Here is a 14,484-nt window from a genome sequence, read left to right as displayed (position 1 = left end):
GGTTTCATCCATTTGGGCCTACTACAAATCATGAACTTTCTAACATCTCTTTTGTATTTGATAGAACTAAGAATTCTCCGTTCCATTATGATGTTAAAATGATGTCATCTGTGTTAAAAGTCAGCCACTATGGTAACTATGCGTCTTACATCTGAGAAGAAGGACATATTTCAAACTTTCTGGCTATCATTTTGAAGAACTACAGGATTCCTAAGACTGTCAGTCCAAAGAATGAATGATCTGAAAAGGTGGATATTTTATCAAACTTTAAAAAAATACAATAAAGGGAAAACAAAAGGAGTGCCTTTTTTGTGACAACTAAAAAATGTAGACTCTGACAAATGTAGACTGTCTCTTAAAAGGATGAATTATGTAGATATTTTTAAATACTCATAGTATTTTTTTGTATGTATAGTTTTAAGTAGCATGGTACTCTTAAGGCCATTGCTATACATATGCAACTATGATCACTTTTGCCACTTAATACTCGTCAGAGTACTTTAAAATCATTCACCAGTATGCTTCGTAATAGAAGCCAATATAAGGAGATGAAGACACTGAGTTACACGTTGTCAAATACTGCACTGGAGGTCAGCTTTAGAACCCAGTGATCTCTCCTTGACATAAAGTCTGATCGAAAGACATGTAGACTTAAAAACAATCAGAGGTTTAGAGACACAGAAAAATTGTTGAAATATGTAAATGTGGTTATAAGAAAGCAATAAGTCAAAGGTTAAAATAAAAACTAATGAACATATATGAAACTAAAAGTTTGAGAAGACAAGTTTTGACTTTGCCTTGAATAAGTTACTTAATTTCCTCAGACTAAACTTTTTCTAAAGGGAGAAAATCAGCATAAATTACCCCTAGGAAAGCGTCCTCAAAACATAGAAAGCAGCATGATAATATAGAAAGACATAGATTTTAAAATCATTATTGCCTGGAGTTTAATCTGAAATTCACTATTATTGGGTGGTGGAGCAAAGGCAAATATATAATTTCATGAGCCTAAATTAACTCTTAAAATAATAATTATCTACCTTTCAGGACTGTGATGGAGATTACATGAAATAATGAAAATTAAGTACTTGGCACAGACGTGGCATGTAATAAGCACCAAAACTTATTTTCTTTTTACCTATTCCTCTGTATTAATCTAAAATTCTATGAATTATAGAAGCCAGATTACCCAGGTTATAATCTAAATTATTGTCTCTCGTAGCTAAGTGAACCTATGCTAGAAACTATGTTTCTTCATGTGTAAAATTAAGATTCAAATATATGCTTGGTTTTCTTGTTTGCTTGTTGTTACAATAAAATAAATAATGCGAGAATATGGTCACTTAAAGAACTGTAGTCATGGACTGGGAAAAAACTAACAACGGTATCTAGAGAATTTCTGCTTCTTGGCATGCAGTATTATTCCATCTTCATAACAATATCGGGAGATATTTATTTCACAAGTGAGAAAAGGCAGAGAGGGTAAGTAACTTATCCAAGGTAACCCAACTGGTAAGTCACAGAACAGCAAAGTCAATCCAGGTATACTGCTAGTAAGAGGAAAGGACTCTTTGTTCTTAAAATGAGAACTATGAAGAGAAGAGTAAAGAATAACAGGTTCCCTGAGGAATTACTTAAATGGTGCTCATTAGCATAATAAAAGAAAACTCAATAAGCTGAGGAGAAGTAATTGCAAATAAGTAAACAAATAACACTTATAAAAGAAATAATTACTAAATACAAGTTGGCAGTTTAATGAGTATGTCTAACTGTACTTTTCCTATTATCATGAAACTGACAGAAAAGGAAACAAAGTCTATGTTAATTCATTATATATTCTCATAGACTTCAGCTGTAGATTGTAAGAGCCATGCCGGTTGCTCTGACTCCAGATAGAGAACGAAGAAATCCTCTACGAGCCCCATGGGTTTACAGAAGTCTATCAATCACTCTGTCAGTCTTCCGGATCATAATTCAAGTTGCCTTCCCCAATTTTGTTGGATATATCAGATCTACTCCGGCTCCATAGGTAATTTTTCTCCCTAATGGGTTTGGAATTTGTTCTTTATTATCTTTGAGCTAATGTGCTGCTCAAAGTTTTTGAAAATGGTAGTAAAAATGTTAGTCATTAGTTCTGTGTGTGTGTGTCTATATGCATATATAATTTGTATGTGTGTGTAATGTGTATGTGCATATATGTAAGTATATATAATTCACAAACAGTTATCTTACTATCATGGCACAGGGAATTGAAAGGTATAAATAGAACAGTTACTTAGTACTACTTATGTTAATTGTGAGTATCATGGTTTCTTGTGCTTAACATAATTGTTTTATATATGTATTTATCTATTTTAAGGGTCTTTACGAATAGGAAAAAATAAGTGTATAGGGTTTCATGTTGATGTAGAAATTTGGTAGCTGTCTAGGCATTTGATCAATGAAGACTAACAGACCAAAAAATTGAGCTGAACATTTACCAAAATTCAATCAGCAAAACGGATAAATATGTTGAAAAAGTAAAGTTAACTCTTGGATATATTTGCAAATGAAGTTTATTATTTCATTCAACAAACCTATATTATGCATGTGTGTAAGGCCTTGGATTGGCGTGGATATGCATACAAAGCAGACTCAATCCTGTCCTTAAGAACACTAACAAAGGTAAAGAAATATGTTAAGTGTAATAGTAGAGGCATATATAGGCACATAAGATATGAGGCCATAATGAGACTGCAAGATACAGGAAGCCTTTGAAAAATTGAAAAATGTGAGAATTAAACAGAATATTAAAGATTAAGAAGACTCCCAAAGTGCTGGGATTACAGGCGTAAACCGGTAGATCACCTGAGGTCAGGAGTTCAAGACCAGCTTGACCAAAATGCGGAAACCCCATCTCTACTAATAAAAATTAAGTAGGTATGGTGGCAGGCACCTGTAATCCCAGCTACTCGGGAGGCTGAGGCAGGAGAATTGTTTCAATCTGGGAGGCAGAGGTTGCAGTGAGCCTAGATTTTGCCATTGCACTCTATCCTGGGCGAGAGAGCGAGACTACTTCTCAAAAAAAAAAAAAAAAAAAAAGATTAGTAAGCATTACAAATAGAAGAGTCATAAGTGGGGGGGAAAAAAAAGGCAACTTGGTTTGTGTGAGGTCCATATGCTTTTTAAATATTTCCCACTACAATTTCACTTTCATGGGGAGTAGGACTCCTCATCATTTTGGTTACTGATGCATCCCAAGTACCTAGAACTGTGCCTGATACATAGTAAATGTTGGTTGAATGAATGATTGAATCAATAATAAAATTACAAAGTGCAAGTCAGACAAGAGAAACATGAGTTTGGAATAGGATTAGATCACAGAGTATCTTGAAGTGTTCTTTAGTGACACTTTATCTACTTTGTCTCCTTTAGTCTCCTCTCAGCTCTTGGAAATCTAATGATAGCATAGTATGTTATCAACGCTTCAATTCACGTTTCCCTCTAGACTTTGGCCTCGTAATGTGAAATTTTCTTGATGCAGTTTCCCATCACAACTTTCTCTGTGTCCACTTACCATGGGATATATTTTTGACAACAGGAACTGATTTAATTTGCCTCATATTCTTCATGGAAGAAAATCTTTCTAGATATCATTTTCAGTCAGCCATAGCTACCTGAAAAGACCACTGCTTATGCCCATTAGGGTTAAAGCATTGGGTTCATATCTCAGTTCTGACATGGCCCAGGCTTACAAGTATGAAATAATTATCTCTAATATGCCTAAGCCACAGGTTTGAATAAAGCTTAGAGTAAATAATATATGCAAAAATATCTTATAAATTTTAAGGTATAAGACAAATGTAAAGAATTATCAATTTATTAGCATCTACATGGTCTTGAAACTAAGAAATTAAATAATATAATAATTTCACATATTATCATTGCTATTTTTGCAAATCATGGATAAGAAATTTTGGCAGTTTTAAAATCACATCATGTAGGCATCTCTCTTTCCCATTTATATTAAAATTGGCATTAAACTAAAACCACAGAGATATCAAAGATTATGATTTACTCTCAAATAACTCACAATATGTTTGTTCCTTAATCTCAAATTTGGAAGGAATAGCACCCTTTGATCAGTATATAAACATTTTTTCAATTAATCCTTATAATAATTAATGCTAGAAGGTAATAATCATCATCATTCATACTTTATATAATGAAGCAATTGTGAAACTTGCACAAGGTCAAATGCACTATCCCTGGTTTCATAATCTTTGGGCTTTTTAGCATATACTACTGCCTCCACTCTCTCCTATGCCGCTTAGGTAATGAATCTGAGACAAAGTTACTGAAAAGGTATATTTGTCATTATAATATAAAGAAAATAAGTATATAATAACTACTCTCTTTATTCTGTACCAAAATAGAAAAAAAAAATATTGTTTCTTCTATGAGCAAGACGGATAATTTTTTTTTTTTTTTTTTTTTTTAAATTTGAGATGGAGTCTTCCTCTTGTTGCCCAAGTTGGAGTGCAATGGTGTGATCTCGACTCACTGCAACCTCTGCCTCTTGGGTTAAAGCAATTCTCCTGCCTCAGCCTCCCAAGTAGCTGGAATTACAGGCATGTGCCACCATGCCCAGCTAATTTTGTATTTTTCATAGAGACGGGGTTTCACCATGTTGGTCAGGCTGATCTTGAACTCCTGACCTCAAGTAGATCCGCGCATCTTGGGCTCCCAAAGTGCTGGAATTACAGGCATGAGCCACCGTGCCCAGAGTGAGGTGGATAATTGTTATGTGGATTATGCTTAATTTGTTAATCTCATACTACTAATTTACATGTTTATTTTATGTGCATATATGTCATGTATCACATTTATATGTGTGTACAGTTACATGTGTGTATACACAACTTATAAGTGTGTGCATAAATGTGTGTGTCTCTGTGTATTATACATATAATATATCCATATGAGCACATGCACTTGTACTTACACTTATTTAACAAACCTCTATCTCCTTCCTTCACTCTACATATGGAAAGTTCTGTTTTTTTCTCATTTTAAAATAAAATGACAAGTCATTTTATTATTTACATTAAGTTTACTTCTTCCTGATCTTATGTGTTATTAAAATGAAAAATGGCCTTTTAAATCAGGTACACAGCAAATTAGATGTAATAAACATATTAACATTAGTTAACATAATTTTTGTGGACACATCCTTCTGAAGAGAACAACTGTAGTAGTCTGGGGCAATGAGTAAGGCACGACATTAGGAAAAGGGCACCTGAGATCTACATATAATGTGAGGTTTGTGATACTATCAGAAAGGAAGTCTAGTAGCTAAGTTACCATGGCTTTCTGCAGAAACGAAGTCACAAACTCTCAAAATCATCATGTTGAGTGGTTAATACATGTGAGATTTCATGAATTTTCCTGTGTGTTTTAAGACAAATGCTATTATACTATATATACTATATATTGTTTACTATTTGTAGATGTAATAACACCGAGTAAAAATGATTGCTTGTGTTATTTTAAACTACATTTAATAATGACCTTATTTATTTCCTTTTCTTTAGAGATGATCAGTGTGCTTTTTTCCTATTTTTAAAGACAGCAAAGTGGAAAACTGGTGGATATTATAAGGACACCCTTAAAAGTACATTGTTACTATGACAATAAAAATGAGAGCAAATGTCCAAACTCTTCTTGGTAAAATTCCATTTTTCTGTTTGAAATATTTTAGTTCCCTGCATTAAGTGTAAGCAAATATTCTTCATGTAACATTTTCAACTGAATTAAATATTTCCATTTAATTTACATTCATTAAACACATATCTACTGTGTTCTTGGTAATTCAGGATAAAAAGATCGCTAAAATATCTCGTCTTCTCGTCTGGTCTCCACCACATTGTAACCTATGGAAAAATTTAGGAACTGCTAAACTCAACACAAAGTAACAAGTAGCATGATAGAAATTGGCACAGGACACAAAGCACCTAATGCTCCTGTTTCTCCTCCCCCATGTCCTCGCCCTCCAACTTATTTTTTTTTTAGGTATAGTGATATAGATACATTAGGGAAAGGGCCATAGAGGAAATCTAGGATTTAAGGATCCTCCAGAAATAGAAGTTAAAGCCACTGAGAAATATAGATGACTTGAATTGTGTAAAATGAAGTCAATATGCCATGATTCCAAAGTTACATAATCTTTCTTACAGAAGTTATATAATAATAAAGATGTTATTTGATTATTTATTGCTGTACAATGATATTATCACAAATTTAGCAGCTTAAAACAACACACATTAATTATCTCTCAGTTTCTGTGGACCCAGAGTCCAGGCATGCTTTATTTATCTGGGCCCTCTGCCATGCTGCAAATTGTCAGCCAGGACTAGATTCTCATCTGGAGGTTCAACTGGGAAAAATCTGCTTCCTCTCTTATGTGGTTGTTAGCAGCATTTAGTTCCATGTAGTTATAGGGCTGAGAGGTTCAGTGTTTTGCTGGCTGTTGTCTGGGGCAGACTTTACCTCCTAGAGGATACCAGTAGTTCTTTGCCATGTGAGATTCCCCTGTGCAGCCATTGTCTTTCTCATAGACAGCAAGGGGGAGAGAGAGGCCAACAGACAGGCACTATGGGTTTACGTGACATAATCACATGCACATAATCACACACATCCTATCACCTTTTATGTATTCAGTTGGTTAGGAGCAAGTCATAGGTCCCACCCATATTCCAGAGGAAGGGCATAAACTCTATGTGTTAGGCGTCATAATCCCACCTTCAGAGTTGCTCTGCCACAGCTATTATCAATAGAAAAGATGTAAGTCCCACCACAACAGCTTGGAGCCATGATCCAAACTAATGAAAAATTAACATGTTGTATTGGATTTAATAGTGCTGAACCTCCTATCATCAGGTACATCATCTTTGTTAGGAAAATAATGAAAAAAAAATGTAGAAGTATTCGTTAGAGCTCTCCAGAGACACAAGACTAATAGAAAATGTGCATGCACACACACACATATATATGAGAGAGAGTTTTATTTTAAGAAATTTAAAAAATTGGCTCACATTGATTGTGAAGTCTGGCAAGTCTAAAATCTGCAGGCTGGGCCAGCAGCCTGGAGACCCAAGAAAGAACTGATGTTCCAGTTAAAGTCCAAAAGTAGTTTGCTGGCAGAATTCCCTCTTGCTCTTGCTCAGCGGAGGTCAATCATTTGTTCTATTCAAGCCTTCAACTGATTGGATTAGGTCTGTTTACATTATGGAAGGCAATCTGCTTTATGCAAAGTCCACTGACTAAAATGGAAATCTTACATTTAACATGAGTAACATCCAGAATAACATTTGAGCAAATATCTGAGCAGCACGGCTCAGGCAAATTGATACATAAAGTTATCTGTCACATCTTTAAGATTTTTAGTAAACGTTACCTGTAATATGTTTATACTTCAATGTGTTAAGCACTAATTTCTTTATAAATATTAATTCATAATACCCTCTGATGTAAATATATTTATTACAAATTCTATTTCATAGATAAGGACATTAAAGCACCGAGAATTTAAGTAATTTGCCTGTCATTCCACCTGTGAATGGTGAAGACAGGCTATTTGGTTCCAGTCTTCCCCTTAACTAGTAATCTATGCTACCTATTGTCATGCATGGTGTTTGCAAAAATACATAAAACGAACTACAGTTTATTCTTGGCAAAGGAAACCTTTAGATCTTTAAAAGTACTAGCTGAATGATCATATGTAATCACATATAATCCGAGTACAATTTCGGACATTCTTGTTTGATAAATTTCTTTTTCCTTTAGAAGAGTGTGAGCTTTAATATAATAAATACAACATAGTAAGCCATGTAATTAAATCACAAATTCCTCAATGATTATATCTCCTATACTGTAAAGTAATTACCAGACTCATTAGCACACAGTTGATGATCAAGAAATATTTGTTAGTTTGAGAACCACTCAGATGCATACAAACACACACACATACCTATATACTATATATTTCTTAAGTCACTTAACAAAGCTTTGGAGATTGCTAATCAAAATATATGTATAAAGAAGGAAAATTAAATTTGTGTAACGGCAGATTAGGTAATTTAGATCAAGGTTCCCACTGAAGCCAACCTTCAAAAGTGGAAAATGAAGAAATGTGTCTCTTTAAGATTTCAAAGAACTAACAAGAATGATAAATAATAACTAATGTTAAAATCCAAAAGAAGTTGAAAACTAGAAAAGGTGAGTCTGTCAGATGAGATCACTTCTACCCAGGACCCATTTAAAGATCCAAAAGAGATGACTAGAAGACAGAAGAAAATTTTTGACACTTAAATCCAAAAATGCAATTTAATGCTAACCATTGGTGATGACATAGTTATGTCTATAATAGTTAATATGCAACCCTCTACTTAGGACTGTGTCACCAAAGTTTGGCACACTGAGAGTAAAAGTAAGCTAGAAGTAAATTAACTCTTCCCTAAATTGATCCTGAGTGATTTGAGTCATTAACAAACCTCAAGCCCTAAATTTAGGCAATCCTTTATGTCTTATTTTTTTAAAATATCCAATAGACCAAGATTGTGAATATTCAAGTGTACAATGTGAAGATTTGAAATACTTATACATTGTGTAATGATTACCATCATCAAATTAACTGACACATCCATCACAACCCATGCTATATATTACATCCACTGAACTCACTGATCTTATAATTTGAAGTTTGTACCCTTTGACCAACATCACTCCATTCCTCTCGACCCCTAGTCCCTGCCCTTGGTAACTGTTCAATTTTAAGCTTCTGAGAGTTTGATATTTTTAGAGTCCATATGTAAGTGAAATCATATGATATTTATCTTTCTGCATCTGGCTTATTTTACTAGCATAATGCCCTCCAGGTTTGTGTATCTTGTCACAAATCATAGGATTTCCTTCTTTTTTATGGTTTAATAATATTCCACTGGATATGTTATATATAACATATATATCACATATATCACATTTTTCTTATCCATTCATTCACATAGACAGTTAGGTTTTTTCCATATCTGGTTGTTATGAATAACACTGCAATGAACATGGGCATGCAGGTAATCTCTTTGAGATACTGATTTCATTTCCTTTAGATATATAACAGCAAGTGGGACTGCTGTATCCTATAGAATTTCTATTTTTAATGTTTTGAGAAACCTTCATACTGTGTTTTGTAATGGTTATACTAATTTACATTTCCAACAATGCAGAAGGGTTCCCTTTTATCCACACTATCACCAACACTTATCATCTCTTGTCTTTTTCATAATAACTATCCTAGAAGATGGATGATGCATCATTTTGGTTTTGATTTGCATTTCTCTGATGATTATTTATTTTAAGTACATTTCTACGAACATTCTGATCATTATCACATAAGTGATCTCCAAGGAGTTCCAGACTTTCCCTACAGCTCTTTCCTTCTGAGCTCTTACCAGAAGGACTCTTAACACTCTATCTATGGCAAACGAGGCTTTTCCTAGCCTGCTCTTCCAAATTACTTCAGCCTCTATTTATTACCCAGTTTCAAAGCTACTACCATTTTCTTTGGTTATTTGTTACAGTAACAGTACCACTTCTCGGCACCAATTTTCAATCTTAGTCTGTTTTGTGCTGGTATAAAATAATACCAGAGACTGGGTAATTTGTGAAGAAAATAAATGTATTTCTCACAGTTCTAGAGGCTGAAAAGTTCAATATAAACATGCTGGCATCTGTCAAGGATCTTTTTATTGCACTATTCCATAGTGGAAGGCAGAAGGGTGAGAGAGGGCAAGAGTAGGGGAAGGAAATCAGGAATAAAACTCACATTTATAACCAATCTTCTCCTATGGTAACATTAATCTGGCAAGGGTCTTTTTATTGCACCATTCCATAGTGGAAGGCAGAAGGGTGAGAGAGGGCAAGAGTAGGGAAAGGAAATCAGAAATAAAACTCACATTTATAACCAATCTTCTTCTGTGGTAACATTAATCTATTCATGAGGGCAAATCCCTCATGAGCTATACACTTTCTGTTAGTCCCCACTTCTCAACATCATCAAAACGTGCATTGGGGATTACGTTTCCAACATGCAAACTTTAGGAGACATATTGATACCGCAGCTTATGGTTTACAAATATTTTCTTCATTCCATACGTTGCTTTTTCATTTTGTCGACTGTTTCTTTGATGTGTAGAAGCTTTTTAGTTTGATGCAGTCCTACCCGTGTTAGTTTGCCTGTGCTTTTGGTGTCATATCCCAAAAATTATTGCCAAGACCAATATCAGGGAATTTTTCCATATGTTTCTTCTTGAAGTTTTATGGTTTCAGATCTTACATTTAATTCATTAATCCATTTTGTGTTCATTTTTATGTATGATATAAGACAAGGGTCCAATTTCATTCTTTTGCATGTGAATATCCAATTTTTACAATACCATTTATGAAAGAGCATTTCCTATCCCCATTGTGTATTCTTGGTGTCCTTATCAAAGATTAGTTAATTGATTATATATGTGTGGTTTATATTTGAACTCTCTATTCAATGGGCCTATATGCCTGTCTTTCTGCCGGTATTATACTGTTTTGGTTACCATAGCTTTGCAATATAGTTTGAAATCAGGTAGTGCAATACCTCCAGCTTTGTTCATTTTCAGATTGCTTTTGTTATTTGGTATACTCTGTGATTCCATACAAATTTTAGAATTTTTTTTCTGTGAAAAATGCCACAGGTATTTGGATTGGGATTGCAATTAATCTGCAGGCTGTTGTGGATAGTATGGATATTTTAAGGCTATTAATATTTGCAGTCTATGCACATGGATTATCTTTTCATTTAGTTGTGTCTTCCCCAATTTTCTTCATCGATGTCTTATAATTTCCAAAGCAAAGTTCTTTGCCTTTCTTGTTTAAATTATTCCTAAATATTTTATTCTTTCTTTTTCATGCTACTATAAATGAGATTATTTTCTCAACTTCTCTTTGATATAGCTTGTTGTTAGTGTCTAAAAATGCAACTGATTTTTGTGTGTTGATTTTGTATCCTGCAGCTTTACTGAATTCATTTATTAGTTCTAACAGTTTTTGGCAAAGTCTTTAGGATTTTCTATGTATGAGATCATTCCATTAGCAAACAGACAATGATAACTTCTTTCTTTCTGACTTCAGTGCCTTTTATTTCTTTTTCTTGCCTAATTTCTCTGGTTAGAACTATGTTGAATATAAGTATTAAGAGTGAGTACCCTTGTCTTTTTCCTGATCCAAGAAAAAAATATTTCAAATTTTCACCATTGAGTATGATGTTAGGTGTGGCCTTGTCACATGTGGCCTTTATTTTGTTGAAGTACATTGCTTCTATATTTAATTTGTTAAAAATTTTCAGCAGGAAAATGTATTGAGTTTTGCCAAAAGCTTTTCTGCATCTATTGAGATGATCACAGCCAGTACAAAGGTCAGTAGATTTGTCACCCAAAGCACAAGTGAACATGACTGATGTCTTGGTGGATGGTTCTGGTAGCAGAATCAAGGACAAATGAGTCTTCAGGGAACAAGGATATTTTCTGGGTCTAGAGCCAGGACCATGCTCAGAAGTCTCAGGACCATGCTCAGAAGTCTACCACCGACTCATGAGTCTGCCCTCTCAAAATGGCCCTCTTAGGTCTTGGGATCCACCAAGGAACTTTTGTCTATGGATGATTTTGAAATAATTGTTGCTCTGGGAAGAGTCAATCAGGAGACTTTCTATTCTGCCATATTGCTGATGTCACTTTCTAGATGATCCCATATTTCTAGTGGTCCAGTCTATGGAAACCTAAAATTTTCTCTAGAGGAAGAAAGTGTCATCCAACACTTGGAATTATTTCTACAATTCTTCAAACTCCTTCATTAGCATGTAATACAGGTAACCAGAAATATTAAAATATGGCAGGATCAATGAGAAACAGTAGAAACAAGAAATAACTGAAACAGATATACTAGTGTTTCAAAGATTAGAACTACCAGACATAGAAACTTTAAAAACAACTATGCATTTCCTTTATGGAAAAAAGCTAAATGTAAAACTTTTAGCAAGAAACTAAAACTATTAAAAATTGCAGTGTACGTTAAAAAAAATCAGTAAAACATTAAAGCAGCTAAGAAATAATCTTATTTAAGAATCTTATTTATGGTCAGGTTCAACAAAGGCTACAATAAAGAAAAATATTTGAGAATAGTTGAAGGATAAAAAAAGTCAAAGAGAATTCAAGAACAGAAATATAGATTAAAAATCTATGTAAAAACAAGTATAAATACATACAGATGCACACAAATAATTATAAGTAAAACTGTAATTTACAAGGAAATCTGATTTTATTAATGCCATTATTTTATTAATTATTTTATTAATAAAATAATAAAATTTATTTTTATAGTTATCATTATTATTTTATTAATGCCAATACTTTGTGATATTATACAATAGTCCTGTAAAATGTTTCCATTGGAAAAATGAGGCAAAGTGTACCCAAAAAATTTTGTTGCATTATTTGGTACAACAGCCTTTGAAATTACAATATCTTAATTTTAAAAATGTAAATAAAAATTGAACTTAAAATTTTTTGTTTTAATTTAAAAATTTTAAATGATAAATAAAATGAAAAATTAATTTTAAATAATGTAATTAGAAACAAAAAAAGACAAGATACAAGACATAGAAGACACAGACAAAATATAAGACATACATTTAGGAATCCAGAAAGAAAAGAGAGAGAAAGAATGGAAGAGAAGCAACATTTGAACTTAAAAAGGTTGAGAGTTTTCAAAAGGCATTAAAATCCACAGACTAATATTTTCCCAAAGACTTTAAACTCAATAAATAGCAACAATCACAACAAGTTTATTCCAAGACGTATCAAAGTAGACCTGCAGAAATATAAATACAAAGAGAAAAATCTTAAAACATGGTTGCCTGGGATAGTGGGATAGGAATAGATTACATTCAAAATAACACCAGTGAGACTGATAGCTAATATCTTAATAAAAAACATGGAAGCCAGAAGATAGTCCAATGACTACTTCAAGGTACAAAAATAACTTGCAACTAAAATTTTATGTTCAATATATTTTTCTTCAAGGAAAGTTTGAAAATATGTTTTGATAAAATAAAAGCAGACTGCCAGCAGTAGTCTTACATAAAAGAAAATACAACAGGAAACTTTTAAGATAGAAGAAAAATAATCTGATAAGACATACAAGAATACATACTGAAAGATTCTACTTATATAGGTAAAAATGAAATTAAAAGCAATTAACTAATTACCATACAAATCAAAATATTGGTTAAATATCAAGATATTGGGTATATCCTTGAATGGAAGGGAGCAGCTGTCAATAAAAATGGTTATGCAGGGGGTTGTTAGTGGACTTACAATGCTGCCATTTTTGTCTTCATAGGTGGTTATAAGGGTTTAATACTAATTGATTATTCAGACAGCTGTTTTGTATAATTTTTCTTAAGCATGTTATACTTCACAATAAAAAACTAAAACACAGAAAGTATAAGATGGTTAAAATAATAAGTCATGTATACTTAGAAAAGTAAAAAAAGGATAAGAAAATAATAATTCTTTTGGTTAAGAGTCACACACAATAATACTGTCCAGTCAATCAACACAGTTGCTGGAACTGGCTTTCAAATACAGCTTTAAGCTTCCTAAGGACAAAGTTAAAAAGAGAAATACAATATTTAACACTATATACAATGTCTGTGAGATAAAGACTAACAATTTGGTAGAAGTAGTAATGCTGTAAAATAAATATTTCTTATATATTCTCAATATATAGACAATGTATAGGATGAAGTATTTACACAATAGATAAATATAACGATTTCACCTTAATCTAGGTGGATAGCATAATGCAGTTGATATCTCATAAACACTTACACTGAGGTTTATGACATACTAGAAGAAAATGTCAAATAGTACAATTAAATTAAGTAGTAATAAAGAAACCCACAGTGAAGTATGAGACTATAAAAGCAAATGAACACTAAATAGGAGACTATGAAATGAGATCCTCATGAGTATAGACTTTAGGGCATAATAAGGTGATTCTCAATTTGTGTGTGTGTGTGTGTGTGTGTGTGTGTGTGAAAAAGAAAGAGAGAGAGGAGTGAGAGACAGACAGACACTGTGTACATGTGTGGAGGGTAGTGAGTGGGGAGAAACATGAAGGAGAAATAACAGGCATATTCCCAATTTAGGAACTTTTGAAAGCATAAAAAAGTATGCTTAATATACGTGTACTATTTTTCCAAAAATAAAGACTGTAGGAAGTAACAAAATACTCTTTTTTTTTTTTTTTTCAGACAGAGTCTCACTCTGTTGCCCAGGCTGGAGTGCAATGACGCCATCTCTGCTCACTGCAACCTCCACCTCCCAGGTTCAAACAATTCTCCTGCCTCAGCCTCCC

The 14,484-nt window shown here is 33.3% G+C and overlaps 2 long non-coding RNA genes across 2 annotated transcripts in view; one reads left to right on the top strand and one right to left on the bottom strand.

Annotated features, from left to right (window-relative positions):
* The window catches only part of LOC139362197 (uncharacterized), a 228,047-nt gene that overhangs the window by 119,454 nt on the left and 94,109 nt on the right, over positions 1 to 14,484 (bottom strand). The window lies entirely within an intron of this gene.
* LOC105463585 (uncharacterized) lies at positions 114 to 14,399 on the top strand. Its single transcript, XR_976422.2, has 4 exons — positions 114 to 248; positions 1,846 to 2,029; positions 5,574 to 5,706; positions 14,381 to 14,399. It is a non-coding gene; the product is annotated as an uncharacterized lncRNA (long non-coding RNA).

Source organism: Macaca nemestrina, chromosome 3, assembly GCF_043159975.1.
Source record: "Macaca nemestrina isolate mMacNem1 chromosome 3, mMacNem.hap1, whole genome shotgun sequence".
NCBI lineage: Eukaryota > Metazoa > Chordata > Mammalia > Primates > Cercopithecidae > Macaca > Macaca nemestrina.
Note: the sequence above shows the minus strand (reverse complement) of the source record. Positions and strands in the feature narration are given on the sequence as shown.